The sequence below is a fragment of the Chiloscyllium plagiosum genome, unplaced genomic scaffold (genome assembly GCF_037043375.1).
Source record: "Chiloscyllium plagiosum isolate Xiang-an unplaced genomic scaffold, Cpla_swu_hap1 HiC_scaffold_10, whole genome shotgun sequence".
Classification (NCBI taxonomy): domain Eukaryota; kingdom Metazoa; phylum Chordata; class Chondrichthyes; order Orectolobiformes; family Hemiscylliidae; genus Chiloscyllium; species Chiloscyllium plagiosum.
Genome location: NW_028270148.1, coordinates 8,308,448 through 8,323,184, shown reverse-complemented (window position 1 = coordinate 8,323,184; position 14,737 = coordinate 8,308,448).

The window sequence follows — 14,737 nt, the reverse complement described above, 5'->3', positions numbered from 1 at the left end:
TCAGTGGATAGTTTTATATTGCATGAATACCCTGCTGTTCATTCCATGATTTGTAACATATAGCTTTCGATGGAATGAAATGCACACTTTCTTTTATTTAAAGTAACTCAAGAATATACGATGACAAATGTCCTACTGTATGTAATCTGGGATTTTTCGTTGTCTATTTTGTTAAATATGAACTTCTGAAAAATTATTGATAATTTGAAATATTTATCAGCTTGTGTAATGGTTGGTGCATTTTCAGAGGCCATTAGTAGACTGACACTGCCACATTCTGGTCAAAAGTGAGATTTACTTCAAGAGGCATTTCAAGCTTTGGCATTTCTGATATCAATTCAAAATTTGTCACCTACTGCCAAAAAAAATCTCTTTTAACCCATTAAATTTAATTACATTAATCAATTCAGATGGGTTTATTTAAAACATACAGGTTGATTTCTAACTGGAGAATAATAAAGCAGTGCGGGCTATCAACAGCAGCAGAATTGTACTCCAGCACAATCCATAACCTCATGGCCTGGTACATCCCCCACTCAACCATTAGCATCAAGCCAGGGGATCAACTCTGGCTCAACGGACAGTACAGGAGGGCATGTCAGAAGCAGCACCAGGCATACCTAAAAATGAGGTGTCAACCTGGTGAAGCTACCAAACAGGGCTAATTGTATGCCAAACAGCATGAGCAGCACATGATAGACAAATAAGTGATCCCACAACCAACTGAACATATCTAAGCTCTTCAGTCCGACTGCGTCCAACTGTGAATTGAGGTGGACAATTAAACAACTCACTGGAGGAGAAGACTCTACAAATATCCCCATCCTCAACAATGGAAGAGCACCCCATCACAGTGTCACAGATGTCAGTCTTTAACCAATTTGACCCACTCCACGTGATGTCAAGAAATAGTTGGAGGCACTTCACACAGCAAAGGCTATGGGCCCTGACAACATTCCAGCAATAGAACTTAAGACGTGTGCTCCAGAACAAGCTATTCCAGTACAGTTACAAACTGGCATCTACCCGACAAAGTGGAAAATTACCCAGGTATGTCCTGTACACATAAAGCAGGACAAATCCAACTTGGAAAAAGTGAGGACTGCAGATGCTGGAGATCAGAGTCAAGAGTGTGGTGCTGGAAAAGCACAGCAGATCAGGCAGAGTGCAAGGAGCAGGAGAATCAATATTTTGGGCATAAGCCCTTCATCAGGAATCCAACTTGGCCAATTACTGCCCCACCAGTTTACTCTCAAACATAGGTAAAGTGATAGAAGGTGTCTCATTAGTGCTGTCAAACAGCACCTGCTCAGCAATAACCTGCTCAGTGACGCCCAGTTTGGGTTCTGCCAGGGCCACTCAGCTCCTGACCTCATTACAGCCTTGGTTCAAACATGGAGAAAAGAGCTGAATTCCAGAGGGGAGGTGAGAGTGACAGCCCTTGTCATCAACGCTGCATTTGACTGAGTGTGGCATCAAGGAACCTTCTCTGGACTGTCCCCAATGCCAGTGCATCTATTCTCATGTGAGTTCTTAGCTGGATGTTTGGTTTGTGATGCAGAATATTGCTAACACTATGGGTTCTATTCCTACACCAGGAGAAAGGACTGCAGATGCTGGAGTGCCATTCCTGAAGAAGGGCTTATGCCCGAAACGCCGATTCTCCTGCTCCTCGGATGCTGCCTGGCTGCTGTGTTTTTCCAGCACCACATTTTTCAACTCTGTTCCTACACCAGCTGAGGTTACCATGAAGAATTGTCATTCTCAACCTCTCCCCTCCCTGAAACATCCTCAGGTTCTTTGTTCCATGTAAAACTGTTCACCGTATTCTAACTGCAGTCTGTCTAGTGTCTTGTATAGTTTTGGAAATACTTCCCTATTTTGATATTCCATTTCCTTTGAAATAAAGGCCTGCGATTTCCATTCATTAGGTTCAGAAGAACTGGCGCATTATTAATGAGGAATACACATTGGGACTAGCTGAGTGATAAAAGCTACTGAGGTGAGATTTGAGCTTGTGGGTAGAATTTAATGGTCATTGTATAGGCCTGTTCATTGGGTGAACAGCTAGTGGTAACCATACTACAATTATTTCTGAGATCCCCATCAAAATTAAGTTCCAATCCGCTATCCAAGGGCTGCTGACAGACTTCCCCGCTCCACAAGGAGAAATTGGAACCTGGCAAATTTCCTTTGTAACGTATGCCCTGTTTCCAGAAGCCGCCAGCCAATCTCCAATCCTGATAGCACCCCCACCGGGAGTGGTGGTCACTGCTGGTACTGCAGGAGGCCCAAGGCTGAGGATCCTTGATGGAGTCCTACATCATGGTGAGTGAGATCATAGAATCACTACAGTGTGGAAGCAGGCCATTCAGTCCATCAAGTCCACCCCAACCCTCCAAAGAGCTGCCCACCCTATCCCTGTAACTCTTCATTTCCCATGGCAAATGCATCTACCCTGCACATTCCTGGATGCTACAGGTAATTTAGCATGGCCAATCCACCTAACCTGCACATCTTTGGACTGTGTGAGGAAACCAGAGCACCTGAGGAAACCCATGTAGACATGGAGAGAATGTGCAAACTATGCCATCCTGTATTCCCAATTCCTCTGCCTCCGCCGTATCTGCTCCCGGGAGGACCAGTTCCACCATAGAACACACAAGATGGCCTCCTTCTTTAGAGACCGCAATTTCCCTTCCCACGTGGTTAAAGATGCCCTCCAACGCATCTCGTCCACATTCCGCACCTCCGCCCTCAGACCTCACCTCTCCAACCGTAACAAGGACAGAACGCCCCTGGTGCTCACCTTCCACCCTACAAACCTCCGCATAAACCAAATCATCCGCCGACATTTCCGCCACCTCCAAAAAGACCCCACCACCAGGGATATATTTCCCTCCCCACCCCTTTCCGCCTTCCGCAAAGACCGTTCCGTCCGTGACCACCTGGTCAGGTCCACGCCCCCCTACGACCCACCCTCCCATCCTGGCACCTTCCCCTGCCACTGCAGGAACTGTAAAACCTATGCCCACACCTCCTCCCTCACCTCTATCCAAGGCCCTAAAGGAGCCTTCCACATCCATCAAAGTTTTACTTGCACATCCACTAATATCATTTATTGTATCCGTTGCTCCCGATGCGGTCTCCTCTACATTGGGGAGACTGGGCGCCTCCTAGCAGAGCGCTTTAGGGAACATCTCCGAGACACCCGCACCAATCAACCACACCGCCCCGTGGCCCAACATTTCAACTCCTCCTCCCACTCTGCCGAGGACATGGAGGTCCTGGGCCTCCTTCATCGCCACTCCCTCACCACCAGACGCCTGGAGGAAGAACGCCTCATCTTCCGCCTCAGAACACTTCAACCCCAGGACATCAATGTGGACTTTAACAGCTTCCTCATTTCCCCTTCCCCCACCTCATCCTAGTTTCAAACTTCCAGCTCCGCACTGTCCCCGTGACTTGTCCGGACTTGTCCGAACTGCCTAGCTACTTTTCCACCTGTCCACTCCACCCTCTCCTCCCTGACCTATCACCTTCATCCCCTTCTCCACTCACGTATTGTACTCTATGCCACTTTCTCCCCACCCCCCTGTAGCTTATCTCTCAACGCTTCAGGCTCTCTGCCTTTATTCCTGATGAAGGGCTTTTGCCCAAAATGTCGATTTCGCTGTTCGTTGGATGCTGCCTGAATTGCTGTGCTCTTCCAGCACCACTGATCCAGAATCCACATAGACAGACAACCGAGGGTGGAATCGAACCCGGGTCCCTGGGACTGTGAGGCCGAACTGCTAACCACTGAGCTAACCACCGTGCTGTGCCCTAATGAGATCACTAGGATCAGTCAGGGAAGGCCCAGTGAGTTGGTGAGGGAAAGGGAGGGGATGGGGAAAGGGAATGTCATTGTGAAAGACAAAGAGATAGCTTTCCTTTTGTCCCTCGCCCCTATCCATATTGGTGGATAAATACCAGTAGCCATTTATGAGTCTCAATGAGTTTCATGCTAAGAAGGTAGTTGTCAGCCTTTCCCCTCCCATCCGAGAATTAATTGCAAGGACTATGAAGACAAAAGGTTGACTATATGCCAAATACCATCCCCACCGACAATCAGCATTGTTCTGTGTCATATGAGAGGCATAGATAGAGTCGATAGACAGAGACTATTTCCCAGGGCAGAAATGACTAACACGAGGGGTCATAGTTTTAAGCTTGTTGGAGGAAAGTATAGAGGGGGTGTCAGAGATGTGTTCTTTCCACAGAGAGTTGTGAGAGCATGGAATGCGTTGCCAGCAGCAGTTGTGGAAGCAAGGTCATTGGGGACATTTAAGAGACTACTGGACATGCATATGGTCACAGAAATTTGAGGGTGCATACATGAGGATCAGTGGTCAGCACAACATCGTGGGCTGAAGGGCCTGTTCTGTGCTGTACTGTTCTATGTTGTATGTTCTATGTTCTATATCTCCAGTACCATTCGCACTGCACTACCATCCCCAACACACACCTTCAATTAAGTCTTCATTGCTGGCTGACTCAGCATTTATTGACCGTCCCTAATTGCTCCTTAAGAAGTTGGTGGTGAGCTGCCTTCTTAAACCACTGCATTTGGTGATGGTAGACCCACAATGTTGTTATGGTATGATTCCAGGATTTTGACCCAGCCACTGTGAATGAATTGCGATATATTTCCAAGTCAGGATGGTGAGTGGCATGGAGGGGAATGTCCAGGAAACTGTGTTTCCATTTATCTGCTGCCTTTGTCCTTCCAGATGGAAATGGTTGTGGGTTTGGAACATACTGTAGTGCATCTTGTGCATACTAAAAGTTCTGTAGTGCATCTTGTAGATAAGGCACATGCTGCTCCTGAACATCGGTGGTAGAGGCAGCGAATGTTTGCAGATGTGGTGTTGATCAAGCAGGCTGCTTTGTCCTGGATGGTGTCAATCATTGTTGGAGCTGCGCTCCCCCAGACAAGTGAGGAGTATTCCACCACCCTCCTGATTTGCGCCTTGCAGACGGTCAACAGGTTTTGGGGAGTCAGGAGGTGAGTTACTTGCTGCAGGATTCTTGCAGCCACTATTTACATATGGAATAACTCCACAGAGGCCGGTCTCCTGTCACCGAGTCACCCTTTATTTACACATGAAAAGTCTTTGACTCTTAGTATTGCCTCGGTCTGAGTCAGCTGTCAAGATTGCCAGTATAACTGTCACTCCCCTTTTTATCTGTCAGCCAGGGCTCCCTGATTGGTACTGTTAACCTGGTCCAATCAGGGAACTCATTTTCTATGAGCTCTAGCTGGCTGAACTCATTACAATCACTACAAATGGCTAGTCCAGTTCATTTCTGATCAATGATAGAATTGCTAGATGTTTGTGTTTGACCAGTTCAGTCTCAATGATCAAAGGGCTTTCTTCGGTCCCATTGATCCTTATGACTCTCATGATAACCCCCAGTAGGTTCATTGTGGGGGATTCAGTGTTATTAACACCCGTCGATGTCAAGGGGCAGTGGTTAGATTGTCTCTTGCTGGAGATGGTCATTGCCTGGAATTAAAAATAAACTTATTAAAACAGTAAAGATTGACCAGGTGAACACTCTGGGGGTTGAGGTGTTGGTAGATGAAGAAAATTCCTTCCGTCTGCACACAGATTCATGCCATTAGGGAAGTGCTTGCATTTTGGCTTCCACACCTGACCTCAGTGAGGGATGTATTGTCCCCTCACCCTAAATTGTTTTAAGAGGGGTTTTGAAGACCACAGGCTTCCTCTATGGATTATGTGAAGGTTTGCAATTTGGAAATCCTGCATTCATATAAATTTCTCCCAGCAAGACTGCTCTTCTCCAGAGAGAGAAAAGAAAGCAGGGAGTGGGAAATCCCAGACACTTGCACTTCCTCAAACTTCTACATTCTGAAATTCCTGATGCAGATGGTGGCAATGAACACTGGAACAGAATGACGGATTCCAATCAGATTCACAGGGAATCTGAAACCTGCCCTTGCTGTAATTTCATGCGCCATGCTCTAACCTTGATGAACCAGCATCTGTCTCCTGTATGCTGAGTTTTGTGGTGGATCAATTGTACCTGGCAATACTGCGCCAATTGTCTTGCCATATATTTGCAGTCCTATGGAAATTACTGTCCCTGCTCTGAATGTAAAAGGCAGAACAAAGTTGCATTTACATAGCCCCAAATGCAGGCACGTTATTGCCAGAGGAATGTAAAATGTAGCTGGAGCTCCCATGATTGTCTATGGAGTGGTTGCTCCTGACATTCAGGCTGATGATTAGGTCACTGTTCCCCTTTAAAATCTCAAACATGGTTTCAGTAAGGAAGTGACCAATTTAAGGATTAGACCTCCTGGGGAGATAGAGGAAGCAGATAGCATTGCTTTATTCAAATGCAAATTTGACTTCTATTTTTAAAAAAATAACATATTGGGTAATAAGAAGTTTCAAATGCTTATGGGAGTATTATCCTTTCACACCTGAGAGCTTGAATATAAAGTGTTTTTGATACACAGAACCCTAATTCAAACTCACCTTTAATATTATCTTCAGCACTGGGCAGCATACCTTAGGAAAAGTATAAGGGAATTAGAAGGAATGCAGTGTAGATTCACCAGAATGATATGAAGCAAATGGGAATATGAGCACAAAAGTTTTGGGTGTTGGTGGGGGGGAGGTGCAGGAATCTAATTTGAGGAGATGTGGTCAATCAGAGAGTAAAGTCAAAGCCAAAAAGGAAAGTATTAAGACAGGAAATGATCAACAGACCACAATAAGAATGAAGTGTCTAAGTGTTCAAGTCAAAGAGTCAACCAAAAGGTAAGACGAGAATTTCTGAAGAGAATAAAATGATAAAACTAAAGGCAGAATAGAAAAGAATGACGTTGGTTCAGGAAATGATGAAAACCATATCTTTTTATTTCTGAGATTTAAAAAATTGTGAACAGGAACGAAAGAGAACAATTTAAAAACTAACGCTACAAGGATTCCTGCATGTTTTGGAAACCAAATAACCTGACTCTCATGTCAAGCAACATTTGACCAGCTGTTTGAAGAGCTAATAATTGAAGTAGGTCACAGATAAAGGGACTGTGTATACAGATGCAGCTGGGAGGCAACAAGAAGTTAATTTGTCTGTGATCGAATGACCAGCTATCGATGTCAAAAGCCTTTTGCCTTCCAACAACATTGTGACTGATTCTCAAAGTTAAAAATAGCGCAACACCAAGTTGTAGACCAACAGGTTTATTTGGAAGTACTAGCTTTCTGAGTGCTGCTCCTTTGTCAGGTAGCTAGTAGGGCAGGATCATAAGACACAGAATTTATAGCAGAAGGTCATGGTGTCATGCAACTAATATGACACCTTGAACAAACCTAGACTCAATCTAGCTACCTGATGAAGAAGCAGCACTCTGAAAGTTAGTACTTCCAAATAAACCTGTTGGACTCTCACCTGGTGTTGTGTTTATTTTTATCTTTGTCCACCCCAGTCCAACACCAGCACCTCCTCATCAAGTAACTGACCATTTTGAGGCGAGGAGCAAGATAGGGAGAAGCATTTTTGTTTCCACCAGGACACAAGCTGTCTCTCTGTTCTTTGTAGTCAAAACCTGTTTTAAATCTGAAGAAAACCAATCATCTTTCCATCAATGGTGGTTGGAAACTGTGATATTTTATTGATAAGTCAGAGATCTTTTATAAGTGAACCAGCCACCTTGTGTCTCCTGTAAAACAGTGGAAGCATGTGGAGGAAAATGACTGAAAATGAAGTTATAACCAGCGCAAGAATCATAAGGAATAGGATCCAATGAACTGCTTCCCAGTTTTCCTCTGCCCATAACCTACTTCCCCTTGCCTGTTTGTTATCTGTGTGTTTGTCTAGGAGGGAGTTTATAAAGAGATTAGAGTTTTGATTTGTAGTGTTATATGCTGTCAGTTTATCACTGTTTACCTGTAACTAAAGTCTAATTAATTGTGATAAATAGTAATTTGTGTTAAATACAGAAACCTGGCCCATGCATTTTTTATCAATCTGGGTCCGAAAATCAGGTAATTTGGGGAATTCTGTAAACTTACTTTATTTTACTTTTGTGATGACTCCACCAATGAGTCATTACAAAGTATGGGGGCTTGTCTAGAATTGCATTAGAAGCAAGCATTGAGGATTTGGGTGTGACATGAGTAAGTAACTCAAGTGAAGGAAAACACCAAGTCCTGTATTTTGTTTTACAACATGACCATGGAAGGTTAAGAAGCGAATTATAGAAGTTTTTAAAATACTGAGGGGTACAGATAGAATTAATGGTAGTTGTCTTTTCCCTTTGTCTTAAAAAAAACTGTCTCAATCTGTTCAGTTTCAGGTCAATGGTAACACCCGGGTTGTTGAGAGTGGTGCATGTCACAGGATGATGGTTTGATTATCTCTTACCTTCCAGACAAATGGGCACATATTCAAGGTGAGAGGAGAGAAATTTTAAAAAGACATGGGGAAAATGTTTTAAACAGAGAGTGGTTCGCAAGTGGCATGAAGTGGTGGAATCGGGCACACAAACAACATTTAAAAGTCCTTTGGAAATGTACATGAATAAGAAAGGTTTGGAAGGATATGGGTCAGGAGCAGGCAGGTGAGACTAGCTTAGTTTGGGATTGTGTTTGGCCTAGACGGGTTGGACCGAAAGATCTTTTTCCGTGATGTATGCCTCTATGACTCTATGTCATTGGAAGCAACAAAGTTAAAAATCACACAACATCAGGTAAAAGTCCAACAGTTTTACTTGGAAGCAGCAAAGGACTTCCTGCAGATGGCAGAATTGTCCCTGGCAATCCTAAGGCAACTATTGAAGTCCCGGTTGATTGATTTGGCAGGTAAACTGGAGTTTGCATTGCATGACAGAGTTGCAGAGGCAGAAATAATTGAGGCTCAAGCATGACACTTGAGTTTAAAGGAAATAGAGGGGAACTGGCAGGGGCTGGTGTTCCCATGTATCTGCTGTGCTTGACCTTCTTGATAGAAGTGGCCATGAGATTGGAAGGTGCTGTCTGAAGATCTTTGTTGAAGTCCTGCAGTGTACCTTGCAGATAAAACACACTGCTGCTACTGAACACTGGTGGTGGACGGACTGTGTGCTTGTGGATGTGATGATAATCAAGGGAGATTAATAGGTGGCCTTATAGAGGTTTATAAACAATGAGAGTTATAGGTAAGGTGAATAGCAGGTCTCTTTTCCATAGGGTGGGGGATTTCAGGACTATCAGGCATACTTTTAAGGTGAGGAGTGAAAGATTTAAAACAATATGAGGGGAAACTTGTTTTTTACACAGAGAGTGGTTCGTGCATGGAATGAACTTCCAGTGGAAGTGGTAGTTGCAGGTACAAATACAATGTTTCAAAGACATTTGGATAAGTACATGAATAAGAAATGTTTTGAGGGAAATGGGTGAAGAGCAGACGGGTGGGACTAGTTTAGATTGGAATTATTATCGGCATGGACTGGTTAGACTGAAGGTTCTGTTTCCATACTCTATGACTCTAAAAGAGGCTGAATATTTTAGATAGTGAAATGCTGGAATGAAGTAATATCCAATTACAACTAAGACATCTTGAGCTTAACGAAAAAATGGAGATGGCAGAACAAGGAGAGAGCAGAGGAAAATGAGGAAAAGGAGATGAAATTAAAAAGACAGGAATTGGAAATTCAACAACTGCAATGAGAAATGCAAAAAAAAGAGAGATTAGGAGTGCATGAATATAAGCTTAAATTATGCAATTGAAATAGAAGACAGCAGGTGCTGATGTAAGCCCTAGGGCAGGGAATCGAAGTCATAATTTGAGGTCCAGTAAGGGAATGTTTAAGTTTGCAAAGGGCTGTATTAAAATTTGAGAAAAAGGATATGGAGGTATTATTCTTGTCATGTGAAAATGACTAGAAAAAGGTAATTGGGCAATAGAGAACTGAACATTCCATATGTTGTTAATTGTTAGACAAAACACAGGAAATTTATGCTTCGCTAATGCAGTGAAGGTTTCTCAGGATTATGACATAGTGAGGAAAATTATATTGACTGTATGTGAGTAAGTATCTAATGCAGTTCGGCACTCCTGAATTAAAGGAAGCAACTTGGGCAATCATATATTGGATTAGAGAGAGTTAAATAAAGTAATTTTGTCAGGTGAATAAGAGCATTGAAACTGAAACCATCTATGAAGAACCTTGAGAATTTCTTTTTTAAAGAGGGATTTAAACATTCCCTACCATCCAGAATAAAAAACCTATGTTGAGGACTGAAGGTTTGCAAATGTGTACTCACCCAGTGAGTACCTCTATCAGGCAATGGTTAAGTTGACACATGAAAGGTTATTGTGGTTAACAAAAGTACTTAGTGTAGCAAGTAACAAGTTGGCATGGATAGAAGAATATCTGGTAAACAGGATGAAGGGAGTAGGGATAAATGGGTCCTTTTCAGGTTGGCAAGATATAACAAATGGTGTGCTATAGGGATCAGTGCTGGGACCTCAACTGTTCACAAGCTGTATAAATTACTTTGAAAAAGAGATTGAAAGTATGGTTGGGGATATGAGGTGCAAAGAAAATACTAGGCTATTACCAGAAAGATATACATAACAAGTGAGTGACCAAGATGTGGCAGTTTGTGTGTGAAAATGTGGAATTGTCCATTTTGTTAGAAAAAATAAAACCAAGTATTATCTAAAAGGTGAAAGGTTACAGAGGTTAAAAGCAAATTACTGCAGATGCTGGAATCTGAAACCAAAAGAGAAAACGCTGGAAAATCTCAGCAGGTCTGGCAGCATCTGTAAGGAGAGAAAAGAGCTGACGTTTTGAGTCTAACTGATCCTTTGAGCTCTGATATGCAGAGGGATCAGGGTGTCCTCCTGCATGAATCACAAGATGATGGTATGCAGTTACAGCAAGTAGTTAGAAAAGCTAATAGAGTGTTGCCAATATCATGAGGGCAATTGAATACCCGATAAGGAAGGCTGTGCTCCACTTATACAGGGCAGATGTGAGACCACATCTGGAGTGCTCTGTATAGCATTGGTCACCTTATTTAAGGAGGGATGTAAATGCAGGCGAGGCAGTTCAAAGAACATTTACTCAACTAATACCTGGACTTTGAGAGTCACAGAGTCATACAGCATATGAACCGACCCTTCAGTCTGATCAGTCCATGTCACCCATAATCCTAAACAAAACTAGTCCCAACTGGAATAGGGCTGTCACTCTATAAGGAAAGGTTGGACAAACAGGGGTTTTGTAGAGTAAGAAACATATAGAATCCTGAAAGATCTTGACAAAAAAGATGAAAAACATTGACCAGGTCAGGCAGATGGGATTGGTTCTGAACAGCATCTGGTCAGCACAGATATGGTGGGCCAAGCCGCCTCTTCCGACACTGTACTGTTCTATATTCTATCAGATCAGCTTTAACCTTATTGAAGGCTTAAGGGATCAAATGGCCTTCTCCTGCACCTGATTGGTACGTTCTGTGAATCCGGTGATTAGATTATATGAAGAAGTTACAACCATTCATTGGACTATCAAAGGCTGTGTATGTCTGGGGGCTTTTTATAAGGAGGTCAAAACAATGACTGCAGATGCTGGAGACCAGATTCTGGATTAGTGGTGCTGGAAGAGCACAGCAGTTCAGGCAGCATCCAAGGAGCAGCGAAATCGACGAATTGACTCAGTAAATAAAGCAATACTTTGTAGCTGAAGACAATCTTCAGGACAAAAGAGTCAGTCAGATTATTCTGGAATGAGGTGAGGAAACCACTCCCACAAAATGTCGTTTAAATGCAGAAAACCCCTGTGTAAATCAAGAACAAACATTTCCAGGAGAGGGTCGGTCATTTTAAAGCTGAGATTGATAAATAGTTGTTGAACACGGGGCAGGGAGATGAGACCATTTAGCAGGTCTTTCAGCATTTAACGTAAAAGGAGCCAATGGTTAAAAGCAAAAGCTGTTTGTGGTATACAATTTTCAGAAATTAGCTAAGTTTTGCCTCCTATGGAGTCAGACGTCACATGACACCAGCTTATCATCCAACAGGACTTCACCTGACGAAGGTGCAATGCTCTGAAAGCTTGTAATTTTAAATATATACATTGGACTATACCTTGGTGTCCTGTGACTTCCAGCTTTGTCCACTCCAAGTCAACACCAACAGCAACACGTCATGCCTCTTACAGGACATGAACAGGCTGACACAAACACACTTCAGAACTATAAATATATCTGGAGCTTTGGAGTCACTGACTCTGAATGTTCCCCATATATCTTGCAAATGCTAATCCCAGAGAAAGACATATAATGTAAGTGAAGGTGACCTGGCAATAGCAGGATGGTCCCCCATCAAAACTAGCTTCCGTTGTTAGCAGAATGCTTCAATATGTAAGAATTTGCAGTTTGGAGGAGGGGTTCTTGTGACAATCGTTGTTACTGGTGTAATTTTGTTTCTCAAAAGTAGGAGCCAAAGTTAGCAAAGGACACAAGCTTGCGTTTGTAACATCACCAAACAGCATCAAACTCACAGGGACTGGTGAGTAGAATGCAGATTTTAATTTAAGAGGGTGATAGTTTACTGATGTTTGAAAAATTAATCAACCTTACAATAAACTATTAAAGTTGAATTGGACATTTTGACTATTTTCTCTTGGAGAAGTTCAGCCAGAACCCTAGAGATAGCAGTATTGGAGGGGAGGTTTGGGTTAATCTACCGACAATGTTTAGAATGAATGAATATATAGATCAGCCATAATCAAATTGAATGACAGAACAGGCTCAAGGGGCTGAATGGCCTGATCCTATTCCATTAACTTAATTTGAGACATGGTGTGTTGTGAGTGGAAGGAACTAGTAATTTTGAAGCAATTTCCAACAGTCTCCACCACTGAGGGCTTTCCTGAGCTCATGCCTCGCTCTGCTGTAGATCCATTGGTCAAAATTGATCACTGGGATTAATCAATAACTGCCAAGGGAGTCCAGGATGATAGAGAGTGAACTCGATGGAATTTTATCATTTTGAATCTTGCAATTCCTATGTTAAAAAGGGGAAACATCAAACGGCAAATGGATAAAAAATTAATGATACTCTTAAGAAAATAATTATAACTTCAAGTTTTTTCAGCCTCTAGCTTAGGAGGAGCAGGTAGACTAAAGATTTGTTGAGGCAAGTAAAGGAAGGTTCAGGAAAAGTGTAGTCATAAGGAATTATAAAAGCCTGGAGGTAAATTCAACAGTTTGCAGACACCAGAAGGGAGGGGTGAAAATGCAAGTCATTCACTAAGAGAACACGAGCAGATGTATCAGGTTTGAAAGTCAAGCATTCTCTGGCATTAAATATTTGTGTGGCAAATACTGCTGCTGAGCAATTAAAGTGAAAATTAAACTTTATTAGGCAAAAGTGAGGACTGCAAATGCTGGGAACCAGAGTTTAGATCAGAATGGTGCTGGAAAAACACAGCAGGTCAGGCAGCATCCGAGGAGCAGTAAAATCGACGTTTCGGGCAAAAGCCCTTCATCAGGAATGACTAGAAAAAATGACGAGACTTTATTGTCAACAGTTAAACAATGGTTAAATTAGGGATGATAAAGGCACGTCAGCGTGTTAGTAACACTATAACCAGCAGCAAAAGCTCTGCCAGTCTTCAGAAATTTGGCAGGATTGGAGTCAGTGACCTGGCACTCAGAAAACCCTTGGACCTTGCAGCTGGTACAGATAGTTCCTCAAGTGCAGACAATGTGGACAAAACAGCATTCATTGCCCATTCCCAGTCAGTCTGAGGCCATTCAGTGTCACCACGTAGAGCAAGTCAGGACTGGAGTCACTTGTCAGTCCAAGCGAAAAATAACAGGTTGAAGGAAATTGGTTGAACTATTCCTCACGTTTTGCAATTGTTCACAGTGGTATTAAAATGGGTCCCTCCAATCTGCTCACACCTGCTGGAAGGTAGAAATTGTGGCAGCTCATTGCAGACAGAACAATCCGACAATTAGGAATGAAGGATAATGGGGAAAAGGTGAGAAAGTGGAGTTGAGGGTAATCAAATCAGCCATGATCTTACTGAATAGCACAGCAGACAGTATGAGCAGACTGGCCTTTTGTTATAGGGGTCTATTGAATGGAACCTAGGCCCTTCAACCCATCAAGTCTATGCCAGTCAAAATCAAGCATCCGACTACTCCAAGCTCATTTTCCAGCCCTTGGCCCATAGTCTGACACATGGCCACAGCCTACTTTTGCTCCTGTGCCCTATGATCTGATGACTGAGGTCAAAGGATTGAGAGGCTATGCCCAAAGCACAAGAGTCGTAGAATCCCCACAGTACAGAAAGAGGCCATCGTTCCATCGAGTTTGCACCAACCCTCCAAACAGCAGCCCACCCAAACCCAGCCCTCTTGCTGCATCCCCATCACATGGATTTTTTTTTTCAAACATGGCTAATCCATCTAACTCTGCATATCTTTACGAGGAAGCTGCAATACCCAGAGAAAATCCACACAGACAAAGGGAGAATGTGCAAACTCCACATAAACAGTCAGCCAGGGCTGGAATTGAACCCAGGCACTGTGAGTCAGCAGTACTAACCATTATACAACCAGTTAAAAAGCAGCAAGAGTACTGCCTGTAGGTTTGGTTTCCATATTTCAGGGAAGATTGTATCGCAGTATCAATGGTACAGAGGAGAGAAACGAAGATGCTG